The sequence below is a fragment of the Vombatus ursinus genome, unplaced genomic scaffold, assembly GCF_900497805.2.
Source record: "Vombatus ursinus unplaced genomic scaffold, bare-nosed wombat genome assembly UNPS02009975.1, whole genome shotgun sequence".
NCBI lineage: Eukaryota > Metazoa > Chordata > Mammalia > Diprotodontia > Vombatidae > Vombatus > Vombatus ursinus.
In genome coordinates, this window is record NW_020949753.1 from 4,342,606 (window position 1) to 4,355,468 (window position 12,863).

The 12,863-nt window shown below is 39.3% G+C and overlaps 1 protein-coding gene across 2 annotated transcripts in view; it reads right to left on the reverse strand.

Moving 5' to 3' along the window:
* The window catches only part of PPM1K (protein phosphatase, Mg2+/Mn2+ dependent 1K), a 30,626-nt gene extending 26,033 nt beyond the window's left edge, over positions 1-4,593 (reverse strand). The window contains exon 1 of one of the 2 annotated variants that reach the window (XM_027853338.1): positions 3,744-4,593. The gene's annotated coding sequence lies outside the window, so the exon portion shown is untranslated. Of the gene's footprint in view, positions 1-3,352; positions 3,427-3,743 lie in introns of those variants that run through there. The other variant, XM_027853337.1, reaches the window with a different exon arrangement.
* Between the last annotated feature and the right edge of the window lie 8,270 nt (positions 4,594-12,863).

Consider the following 12,863-nt stretch of genomic DNA (forward strand, 5'->3'; position numbering starts at 1 on the left):
CTTCTTTCTCCAGATTTTTGAAAGACTTTGTGCTCAATTCAGACCATTCCTGATATAACCACTCAATGCTTTCCAATCTGGCACTCTAATATTACTACAACTCTTAAAGTTACAAGAAAAAAATATTACAACACTGATATTCTTTTCATTTAGTTTTTACAACTGACACTTGCCTTTTTTACTTTCAGCGTCCTAATAGCGAAAGAAAAAAATTGAACTGGATATCCAAAAGTGTTGAAATACCCCTAGAAGCAAAAATTTTAAATGGGCCTCACTGGATCAGGAATCAAGAGTGAATGAAAAGCTCTCTCAACATAGTTCCAAGGTACCCATGAACCATTTATTTAGTGGATGCTGAAACTATTCAACCGCCGTCTGCTACTTCACCTCATACAGGACCCCTAGGTAAATTAAAGCCTTTTAAGAGATTCTCTGATATTTATAATACTGAAACTACCTATATTTATACATTTCATTTCTATGTACGCCTAATATATATCACAGTCCAAATAGAATACTTAAAAATAGCTGTTTTTCTTGAAACTTCTCAGCTTAGCTTATAGATGAGGAAACTGAGGAAGCTCGAGGTTAACTGACTTGCCCAGAGTCACACAGTTAGTAAGTGACTAGGGCTGAATTTGAACTCAGGTCATCCTGACTCCAGGCCAGCCTGGAACTCTGTATACCACCAAAATACCTCTAGGTCTCACTTTTTAATCTATAGAATTAGTGCCTTGAACTAGATGATGTCTACAGCTATTTATATCTCTGGATTAGTGATTCTATGAACCTGTTCACAGAAAATGACTATTTGCCAAACAGTAGGTAAGTGAGATAAAAATTTGTGAAGATTACATAAAATATTTACTTTGGGGGTATTAAAAACAAGTCCTAAAATTTAATCACTCAATTTAACTTTTAGAAAATATTTTTTCCTGTTATCTGATATACATAAAGCAATTTCATACAAAAATTATTTTAACTTGCTGATCTAGTGTTAATGAAAGTGGGGGCTGAGCAGCATTAGTGCCTTTAATCATTCCTAAAAGGCTGGCAATATCAGGTAAGACAGAGTTGGGTGAAAACAAGGCTGAAAGGACAGTTAAGAGTTAAAATGAAACACTGACATGGCATAAAAAGATTTCCAACAAATGAAAACATCTAGACAAAAGAAAAATCAAGAAGAAAATGCTTCATTCTTTACTGAAATGCATTCGCTGCTGAACAATTACTATATACATCAAAGCTATCACTATGACTTTATTTTTACCCCAACCATGCTCTACGATCCTACAGCAGTTAAACCACTCTCCAACTTCCTTTTTTTTTTGAAAGGGCAGGAAGTGATTGACTGCCTTCCACAGAAGGTTCCACTTAAGTCAAATAGAGCTACATTACTATGCCTTTAAACCCAAATCATTCTGGCTTTCACTGATTAGCCAATAGTCCCAGCCCAAGGCTCTCTCGCTCTTCTCAGGATTGCTCAGAGTGTAGAAAACAACGGTTTGGGTTCGGGCCAGAATCTCTGTGGGTCTTCGTCTCCCAGGCTGATTATTTTGAAAGTAAGCCATCTTTTACCTCAATCCTTATCTAGCCTTTAATCACTGAACGGGCATTGCTTCAGACAAAATAAGACCTGGGAAAGATCTTAGCTTAAAAAGTCTTTCACTGCATCCAGAGCGACTGCCAGTAATCCCGCCCTATATCTTGCCACTGGACTCTGATGACGGGAAGAGAGAGTGAGGCTGGTGAACTTTACAGAGTCCTGCCTCACTTAAATAAAATTCACTTGTAAATCAAAACATCACCCTCCTAAATCTGGCCTCAGACACTTGACACTAACTGTGTGACCCTGGGCAAGTCACTTAATCCTGATCGCCTCACCAAAAAAAAAAAAATCATGATTTTGGGGCCAGCTAGGTGGCTCAGTGGATAGAGAACCTGCCTTGGAGTACTGAGGACCTGAATTCAAATTTGACCTCAGGCACATGATACTCACTAATTGTGTGACCCTAGGCAAGTCACTTAATCCCATTGCCTCACCAAAAAAAAAAAAAAAAAAAGACATCACCATCCTGAGGTCGCTGGTCCTCTTCTAGAATGAAGGATGAACAACAATTCAAACTACTCTCCTGAACTTTTCAGGTAAGTCAAAAAGGCATCTTTGTGAGCTTTTGGGCAGTTTTAAGTTCAAAGCATTCTTACCGTTCCTTGAGATCATCCCTCCCACACTGAAAGAATGAAATGGGTACATACTTATTGTAATATCTAGAACCTTCACCACCATGGAAACACATTGGAGAGTTACTGTCTAGAATTACCAAGGCAAGGATGTGAATCACTTAATAAATTTCCAACAGCCATTAAAATTTCTCTTATACTTTAAGATGAAACATTGCCCAAGGCTTAAAGCCAAATGCCTTCTTCACCAGGTGCCAGTTTGCAGGCTGGGCAGTTTATCTACCTGGAAAAGGGAAACTCATACTTTAGGTTTCGTTGTCTAAACTGTGCTATATTTAACATGACTTTTTATTAGCCTTTATCAAGAAGTCTCGGTTCAGTAAACAGAAGCCATTCTAGCTTTCTAGTGGCTGTCCTTTGACACATATTTGGAGAATGCCATGAGCTGAATGCCACAATCCCCACATGAATTTTAACGTTGGCCTCCGCCCCCCAAAGTCAAGATTGAGATGCATGCAATGATGACCTCCAGAGCCCAAGCCTTAGGGGTACTGAGTCTCCCCGGGCCTCAGTTTTCTCCTCTGTAGAATGACCTGGACCAGGTGGTCTCTGGGGTCCCTTTGCACCCTAGACCCGTGGATTTCGTGACGGGCGTGTTTGGCCCATCTGAAGTCTGGCTACAAGGAGGGGGGGGCTGTTGGGGGGGATTGGAAAGAGGAACTAGGGGAAAAAAAGGGTGTGTGGGAACAAGAAGGATGGTTTTCTCCCACAGGTCCCCTTTTCTCTCTCTAGTGCTGATCGAATGGATGATGGCCCCCCCCCGCGGCTGAGGGCCCCCCAGTAAGTGGCGGAAGGCTCCACATAAGTGACGGAGGGCTCCCCAATAAGCGGCGTAGGGTCCCCCAATAAGCGGCGGCGGGGTCCACAGCAGGCCGGCCGCCCCCGCGCAGGCCCCGAGCGGCCTCCCCCGCAGGCCCGGACCCCCGAAAAGCCGAGCTGGCCCGAAGGGGGAGAAGCTGAGGACCAGGGCCGCGCTCCCCGCCCCGCCGGCGGCCCTTCCGGGGGGGGGAATGCCTCCCGCGGCGGGGGCGGCGGCGGCGGCGGCGGCGGCGGCAGCATCTTCACCCCCTCCCCAGCCTCCGTTCCCCACCGCGCCCCGCGCGGATCTCACCCGCCCAGCCGAGAGGCGCGTTTCCAGCCGCCGCCGGCCCCGGGCGCAGGAGCCGTGCTCTCCCGGCCCCCTGGATTCGGAGCGTCGGCCTCCGGGCCCCGCCCCTCCCCGCCCCGCCCCGCCCCCGAGGGGAGCCCGCAGCGCGGACGGCTGGGGCCGCGCCCCACTGACCAATGGGAAGCCGGCGCAGAGGCCCCACCCCCGGGAGCAGACCGCAGCCTCCTGAATCCGCAATGGACATGACATCCTCGGGCCGTGGGCCGGAAAGCCGGGGATGGCGCGCGCTCCGGGAGAACAGGCACGTGCATTTGCAGAGCAAAAGCAAGAATAACTCACCTAGAGGCGAATGAGGCGGACCCCCCAGCCTGGGGGGCGCGCCCTGCCCTCTTACCTGGGGACCGATGCGCGCGCTACACCCTCCTCTCCAGGCAGCCGAGCGGATGCAATAGCGCAGCGCCTTTGGTCCAGCCAGCTGCCTCCCTGGGTCAGACCTCCTAGCCCTGCCCTGCTTCGACCCCGAGGAGTTCCCGGAGCCCTTCCTATCCCAGGCCTTAGGAAGAAGCAACTCGATCCTTTCGGGTTGGCGGCGGGGCCGAGCCAAAACGGGTTTAGCCAGGTGGCTGGCGGGTCGCCCTTTGGCTTTGGGAACCACCAATCACGGGTCCCGGACGGAACGAGCCTCCCTGAAGCTTCATTTATCCACTAGCTCATTTCCAAAGTGCAAATAACGAAGTGATATTTAAGGCAGCCAGTAGGAGAGAGAGATTCTTCCCCACCCACTTAAGGCCTGGCGGAGAGTGGACTCATTTTTCTAACATTTCTGGATGGGGATGGCGAAGACTGTTTCAAAAAAAAAAAAATGGTTGGGGGTGGAGTGGGGAAGAGTGCACCCTGGGGCTCATTATTCTTGTAATCTAGGAACTGGAGAAGGATTTGAAGATCGAATAACTAACTATCTTACTTGCCGGTGCCTATTCACTTGAAGTTTGATGCAATTTTAGAATTAAAAGAGGCTGGAACGTCAGAAGTCATCTGTTCTAAGCCGATGCCATTACTAACGCAAAGCAAAATGACAGTAACATGCCTGATCAAGTCTTGGAAGACCTAGAATTGCAAATCACCGGGAAGGCTACGGGGGTGTATTGCGGGAAACGCACAGTGGAGTTTGAAAGCACCTGTGTTTAAATTGGGACTCTGTCATATACTTTTGTAAACTTAGCCACTTCACTTAACCGGGTTGGTTTTTTTGGGGGGGGGAGGGAGTTGATGGGGAGGAGGAGAACCTTGCTTTGCTCGGCTGCAAAATAAAGGATTTACCTCAGATAAGCTCTACGGCACCTTTCAACTTTAAAGCTCTGATCTCCTGAGGAAGTTTTGGACCGCTCTGATTGTTAGGAAATTTCAGGTGCTTAGTGAAGTCACAATCCAGTTGGCAGTGCTTTTGCGTTCCAGTTCATCACACATTTACAGCCTTACATTAATGGCTCACTGATTTTAATAGTAAGGTTGAGAATGATAACATAGGGTTAGCATTCACAAGTGAGGAGTCTCCTGGCCCTTTCTTTTCCAGAAAAAAAAATGTTAATTACTGGGTTTAAAACTTAATTAGGTTCTTTGAATCTATTAAACATTAATGGATTTCGGGGGAACACTTGACACAATGTTTTATCCCAAAGTCTTGGGACCAAATTTGGAAAAAACTGATGATAGGCTTTGCTCTAGTAAACTCTTTTTTTTTTTTTTTTTAAGAACAAGAGAGGAGAGGAAAGCTCCAAGGTGGACAATATAAAACATTTAGAAATTATCTTTAGTGCACTGCTATTCTTTAAGCACAGTTGCAAAGTTCATGCTCACCATTTTAAAAAGTTTTTTGACATTGATACATCTTCTCTCTCCAAGACTCCTTAATCTACTGTCATATGATGTGCAAGGTCAGTTAGAATAGTTTTTATTTTGTTTTTAAGCCACGCTGAAATGAACACATCTTTGATAATAACCCTATGGTCTGACTCAGACTGGAAAGCCAATTGTTACAATTTCATATGCTGCCACAACTTAATTTGAACGTATTTAGCATTAAAATAATAGAATCAGCAGTGCCCTCTTAATTTCTTCCATTTTTCAAAGAATAAGAGTATAGCCAAATGTTTCTAGCTATCAGATTACACCAGAATGTTGCACAATTCCCAGAATAATTATTCCTATTCTATTTTGGTTAGGATTCAGATCTCCCAAGTTTTCATCAAATCAGCCCCTTTTACTCTATCTTTTCCTTAAAACAACTACTACAGACTGATAGTATCTGAAAATAGTTACTTTGCCAAGTTATGACGATTTTAGAATCAGAAGTCTAGAGATATAAGTAACCTCAGAGACTATGTAGTTTACCTCCCTCCTGCACTCATTTTACAGATGAGGAAACTGAGGCCTAGGGAGGCTGTGACTTGCCCACTGAGGAAAGATTTGAATTCAGGTCTATTGGTTCCAGAACCAGTGCTTATTCTTTTGTACTATACTGCCTCTATGAACAAATTTTACTATAAGAAAAATATTTCACTATACCTCACAAAATGTAAGTGTTACTTTTCTGTAGAGATTTTTTTTTTGAAGGATGAAGCAGGTTGAAAATGAGAAGAAATTGTGACCACCACTTAAACTAGCAAATCACCATAATTCCACACATTTCTCCAAGGGATTATTCATCCTACTGGAAGTTAGATGTGATATAATGAAAGCCACTCATTATATTGCTTGCTGAAAAGAAAAAAAAATTAAATGTTTTTATAAATACAGCATTGTCAGTTTATGAGGTTGGTTATAGTAAATAAACCTGGGATGTAATGCTGTATTTTTTTCCACAGTTCATTATATAATGCTCTTATTTTTAAATAGTTTTTAAAAAACATTTTTGTTTGATTTCCCCCATACTTCTTCCCATTTTCCTTCCCAGAGAGCCATCCCTTATAATAATTTTTTTCCAAAAAAGAAGGAAAAGGAAAAAATTCAGTAAAATCAAAACCCATGTGAAAAGCTATCACTTTTTCTTATGTCATGAAAATACCAATGACAGCAAATAACTTGGAAGAAAATAGAGAAGATTCTAGTTTTGTCTAACCCAAAGGCATATGCTTTATCTCAGTTATTATCTTCAAGCATATATTATTTTATACAATCAAAAGACACCATTTTATGGACCATTTAGTGATATCAAATCCATCTATGGATTCTCTAAAGATAATATTAAAAAATCACAAGTTCTTCCTACTGAGAGAAATGCTTATTAAATAACTAATTGTTAATATTGGAGAGACAAAGGATGAAAGACATTGCTGATAATGAGATTGGATTAACTTTCTTCTCAATCTTGTTCAGACCCCACTCAGCTGGGGAAGCCCTGTGTTCTACTTAGATTTGGGTGGGGATAAATTCTTTGATTAGATTGCCCAAGGCCCAGAGATTTGGAAGTAAATGATATAATCAAAGTCACTTTCCCCAGAGTCCCTCATTAGAATAGCCCCACCCCTCATTATAATATTAATTCTCTCTAATTACTTGCTAGCCAATCAGAGTTGATTGCCACCCTCGGGAACACCCACTTTTCCGAGGGCATATTAAGTGTTGAGTGGGTTCCAGGAAAGGTCTTTGGCATGTGAGAGTGTCACTGACCCTTTTATTAATTATTGCTAGCATGATTAAGAAAATGATTGGTCATCTAAAAATTATGTCTCTTACATCAATATTCTAATGGCAGCCTTAAAGTATATGTGGTACTGAACTGGCCAATTCTTTTTTTTTTTTTTGGATTTTTTTTATTAATTTATTTTGATTTATCAATAATCACTTCCATACGCTTTTGAGTTTAAAATTTTTCTCCCCCTTCCTCCCCACCACCCTCCCCAAGATGGCGCACAATCTGATATAGGCCATACATTTACATTCCTATTAGACATATTTTCACATTAGTGATGTTGTAAGTAAAAATTAAAACCAATAGGAGGAACCATCAGAAAAAGGAAACAAAACTCAACAGAAGAGAAAAAATATAGTAATTCGACTTCCATAGTTCTTTCTTTGGCTGTGCATAGAATTTTCCGTCACAAGGCCTCTGGAGATGTCTTATATCCTTGTATTGCCAGGAAAGGTTAAGTTTATCAATATTAGTCATCACACAATGTGACAGTTATTGTGTACAGCGTTCTCTTGGTTCTGCTCACTTCACTCAACATCAGACCGTGCAAGTCTTTCCAGGATTTTCTGAAGTCAGCCTGTTCATCATTTCTTATAGCACAATAGTATTCCATCACATTCATATACCACAACTTGCTCAGCCATTCCCCAATTGATGGGCATCCTCTCAATTTCCAATTCTTTGTCACCACAAAAAGAGCTGCTAAGAATATTTTTGTACATGTAGGTCCTTTTCCCATTTGTGTGATCTCTTTGGGATACAGCCCTAGAAGTGCTATTGCTGGGTCAAAGGGTATGCACATTTTTATAGCCCTTTGGGCATAGTTCCAAATTGCTCTCCAAAATGGCTGGATCATTTCACAACTCCACCAACAATGCATTAGTGTTCCAATTTTCCCACATCTTCTCCAACATTTATCATTTTCCTGTTTTGTCATGTTGGCCATTCTGATAGGTGTGATGTGGTACCTCAGAGTTGTATTGATTTGCATTTCTCTCATCAACAGTGATTTAGAGCATTTTTTCATATAACTATAGATGGCTTTAATTTCTTCATCTGAGAACTGTCTGTTCATATCCTTTGACCATTTATCAATTGGGGAATGGCTTGTATTCTTATAAATTTGACTTAATTCTCTATATATTTTAGAAATGAGGCCCTTATCAGCGAGACTGGTTGTAAAAATTCTTTCCCAATTTTCTACCTTCCTTCTAATCTTAGTTGCATTGGCTTTGTTTGTGCAAAAACTTTTCAATTTAATGTAATCAAAGTGATCTATTTTGCTTTTTGTAATGTTCTCTATCTCCTGTTTGGTCATGAATTCTTCTGCTCTCCATAGATCTGACAGGTAAACTATTCCTTGCTTTCCCAGTTTGCTTATAGTATCAGCCTTTATATCTAAATCATGAACCCATTTAGGCTTTATTTTGGTATATGGTATGAAATTTTGGTCTATGCCTAGTTTCTGCCATACTCTTTTCCAGTTTTCCCAGCAGTTTTTTTTTCAGAGTGGGTTCTTATTCCAGAAGCTGGGGTCTTTGGGTTTATCAAATAATAGATTACCATAGTCATTGACTACTGTGTCTTGCATATTTAGCCTATTCCACTGATCCACCACTCTATTTCTTAGCCAGTACCAAGAAGTTTTGATGATTGCTGCTTTATAATACGATTTAAGATCTGGAATGGCTAGGTCACCCTCCCCTGCATTTCTTTTCATTAGTTCCCTTGATATTCTGGACCTTTTGTTCTTCCAAATGAATCTTCTTATTATTTTTCCTAACTCTATAAAATAATTTTTGGTAGTTTGATTGGTATGGCACTGAATAAGTAAGGTAGAATTGTCATTTTTACTATATTAGCTTGGCCTACCCATGAGCAACTGATGTTTTTCCAATTATTTAGATCTGACTTTATTTGCATGAAAAGTGTTCTGTAATTGTGTTCATAGAGTTCCTGGGTTTGTTTTGGGAGGTAGATTCCTACATATTTTATAACGTCTACAGTAAGTTTAAATGAAATTTCCCTTTCTATCTCTTGCTGTTGGGCTTTGTTGGTAATATATAGAAATGCTGATGATTTATGTGGGTTTATTTTCTAGCCTGCAACTTTGCTAAAGTTGTTTATTATTTCAAGTACTTTTTTACTTGATTCTCTGGGATTCACTAAGTATAACATCATGTCATCTGCAAAGAATGATAGCTTTGTTTCTTCTTTGTCTATTCTAATACCTTCAATGTTTTTTTCTTCTCTTATTGCTAAAGTTAACGTTTCCAGTATGATGTTGAATAACAGTGGTGATAATGGACATCCTTGTTTCACCCTCGATCTTATTGGAGATGCTTCTAGCTTGTCCCCATTACATATTATGCTTGCTGAAGGTTTTAGATAGATGCTATTTATTATTTTAAGGAACACTCTATTCATACCTATGCTCTCTAGTGTTTTTAATAGGAATGGGTGTTGTATTTTGTCAAAGCTTTTTCTGCATCTATGGAGATGATCATGTGGTTTCTGTTAGTTTTGGTGTTGATATGATGAATTATGCTGACAGTTTTCCTTATATTGAACCAGCCCTGCATTCCTGGTATAAATCCTGCCTGGTCGTAGTGTATTATTCTTGTGGTAAGTTGCTGTAATCTATTTGCTAATATTTTGTTTAAAATTTTTGCATCTATATTCATTAGAGAAATTGGTCTATAATTTTCTTTCTCTGTTTTGACTCTTCGTGGTTTAGGTATCAGCACCATATTTGTATCATAAAAAGAATTTAGTCTATATAGTATTGGAATGAATTGTTCTTTAAGTGTTTGATAGAATTTGCATGTAAATCCATCTGGCCCTGGAGATTTTTTCCTAGGGAGTTCATCAATGACTTATTCAATTTCTTTTTCTGAGATGGGGTTATTTAAGTATTTTACTTCCTCTTCTGTTAATCTGGGCAATTTATATTTTTGTAAATATGTATCCATTTCACTAAGATTGTCAAATTTGTTGGCGTATAGTTGGGCAAAATAATTCCTAATTGTTGTTTTAATTTCCTCTTCATTGGTGGTAGCTTCACCCTTGTCATTCTTGATACTAGTAATTTGGTTTTCTTCTTTCTTTTTTTTAATTAGATTAACCAAAGATTTATCTATTTTATTGGTTTTTTCATAAAACCAGCACTTAGTTTTATTTATTAGTTCAATAGTTTTCTTAATTTCAATTTTCTTAATTTTTCCTTTGGTTTTCAATATTTCTAATTTGGTGTTTAATTGAGGATTTTTAATTTGTTCTTTTTCGAGTTTTTTTAGTTGTATGTCAAATTCATTGATCTCCTCTTTTTCTATTTTATTTTTGTAAGCATTTAGAGACATAAAACTTCCCCTAAGAACCGCTTTCACTGCATCCCATAAGTTTTGGTATGTTGTCTCATTATTGTCATTCTCTTGAATGAAATTATTGATTGTTTCTATGATTTGTTGTTTGACCCAATCATTTTTTAGGATTAGATTATTTAGTTTGTAATTATTTTTTAGTCTTTCTTTCCATGGCCCTTTATTACATATAATTTTTATTGCATCATGATCTGAAAAGGATGCATTTAATATTTCTGCCTTTCTGCATTGGATTGTGAGGTTTTTATGCCCTAGTACATGGTCAAGTTTTGTGTATGTGCCATGTACTGCCAAGAAAAAAGTATATTCCTTTCTATCCCCATTCAGTTTTCTCCAGAGGTCTATCATACCTAACTTTTCTAATGTTCTATTCACCTCCTTAACTTCTTTCTTGTTTATTTTGTGGTTAGATTTATCTAGTTCAGAGAGGGGGAGGTTGAGGTCCCCCACTAGTACAGTTTTGCTGTCTTTTTCTTCCTGTAACTCTCTTAACTTCTCCTCTAAGAATTTGGATCCTATACCATATGGTGCATATATGTTTAGTAATGATATTATTTCATTGTCTACGGTGCCTTTTAGCAGGATGTAGTTTCCTTCCTTATCTCTTTTGATAAGATCTATTTTTGCTTTTGCTTTGTCTGAGATCAGGATTGCTACCCACGCTTTTTTTTACTTCAGCTGAAGCACAATATATTTTGCTCCAGCCTTTTACCTTTACCCTGCGTGTGTCATTCTTTTTCAAATGTGTTTCCTGTAAACAACATATTATAGGATTATGGTTTTTAATCCATTCTGCTATCTGCTTCCATTTTATGGGAGAGTTCATCCCATTCACATTCACAGTTATGATTACTACCTGTGTCTTTTCCTCCATCCTTTTTTCTCCCCTGTTTATGCTTTTCTTTCTCCTTTCTCCTTCCCCCCCACCTAGTGTTTTGCTTTTGACCACTGCCTTCTTTAGTGCCGACTCCCTTCTATTATCCCTTTCCCTTTTCTTCCCCTTTACTCTTACTACTTCTTCCCTCCCTTCTATTCCCCCTCCCTTTTCTTTCCCCTTTTCTCTCCTACTGCCTATAGTGCAAGTTAGGTTTCTATACCTAACTGATTATATTATTCCCTTCTTGGGCCAAATCTGATGAGATTAAGGTTCAAACAATGCTCATCCCCCTCCCTTCTTTACCACTGCTCTAATAGGTTTTTGTGTCTTTTCCTGTAATGTAATTTACCCTTGTCTGCCTCCTCCTTTCTCAGTGCATTTTCTTAGCTCAGACTAATCCAATTACTTGGATCTATTTAACCCACTTGATTAAAATTTTTTTTTATCATTACATCAAAGTCAATTTATATCCACCCCCTTTATGTATACTCCTTTAACATGGTATAATAACAATAGAGTTCTCAAGAGTTGCAAGTGTCATCTTCCCTTATAGGGATGTAAACATTTTGCCCTTATTAACAACATACTATATCTTTCTGTCCCATTTACCTTTTTATGTCTCTCTTGAATCTTGTACTTGAAGATCAAATTTTTTGTTGAGCTCTGGTCTTTTTATCAGGAAGGTTTGGAAGCCCCCTATTTCGTTGAATATCCATCTCCTTCCCTGAAAAATCATGCTCATTTTTGCTGGGTAGTTAATCCTTGGCTGCATTCCAAGCTCCTTTGCCTTATGGAATATCATGTTCCACGCCCTATGGTCTTTTAATGTAGAGGCTGAAAGGTCCTGTGTAATCCTGACTGTGATTCCATGATATTTAAATTGTTTCTTTCCGGCTGCTTGCAGTAATTTCTCTTTAATCTGGTAATTTTGGAATTTAGCTATTATATTCCTTGGCATTTTCAATTTGGGATCTCTTTCAGGTGGGGAATGGTGGATTCTTTCTATAATTATTTTACCTTCTGATTCTAGGACTTCAGGGCAGTTTTCCTTTATGATTTCCTGAAGGATATTGTCCAGACTCTTTTTTCATCATGATTTTCAGGTAGGCTTATAATTTTTAAATTGTCTCTCCTGGATCAATTTTCCAGGTCAGTTGTTTTACCCATGAGGTATTTTACATTTTCATCTATTTTTTCATTTTTTTGTTTCTGTTTGATTGATTTTTGCTCTCTCATAGAATCATTAGTTTCCATTTGTTCGATTCTAATTTTTAACATACAGTTTTCTTCTGTTAGATTTTGTACTTTCTTCTCCAATTGGTCAATTGTATTTTTAAGGGATTTGTTTTCTTCAGTGTACTTTTTTTCCAATTGGCCAATTGTACTTTTTAAGGACTCCTCTACCTCTTTCATTTGACTTTTAAAATCCTTCTTGAGCTCTTCTAAGAAGGCTTTTTGGGCTTCAGACCAGTTCATATTCCCTTTTGATGTTGCAGATGTGGGTTTGATGACAGTGTTGTCCTCTTCAGAATTTAGGTCTTGATCTTCACTCTTCTCATAATATGA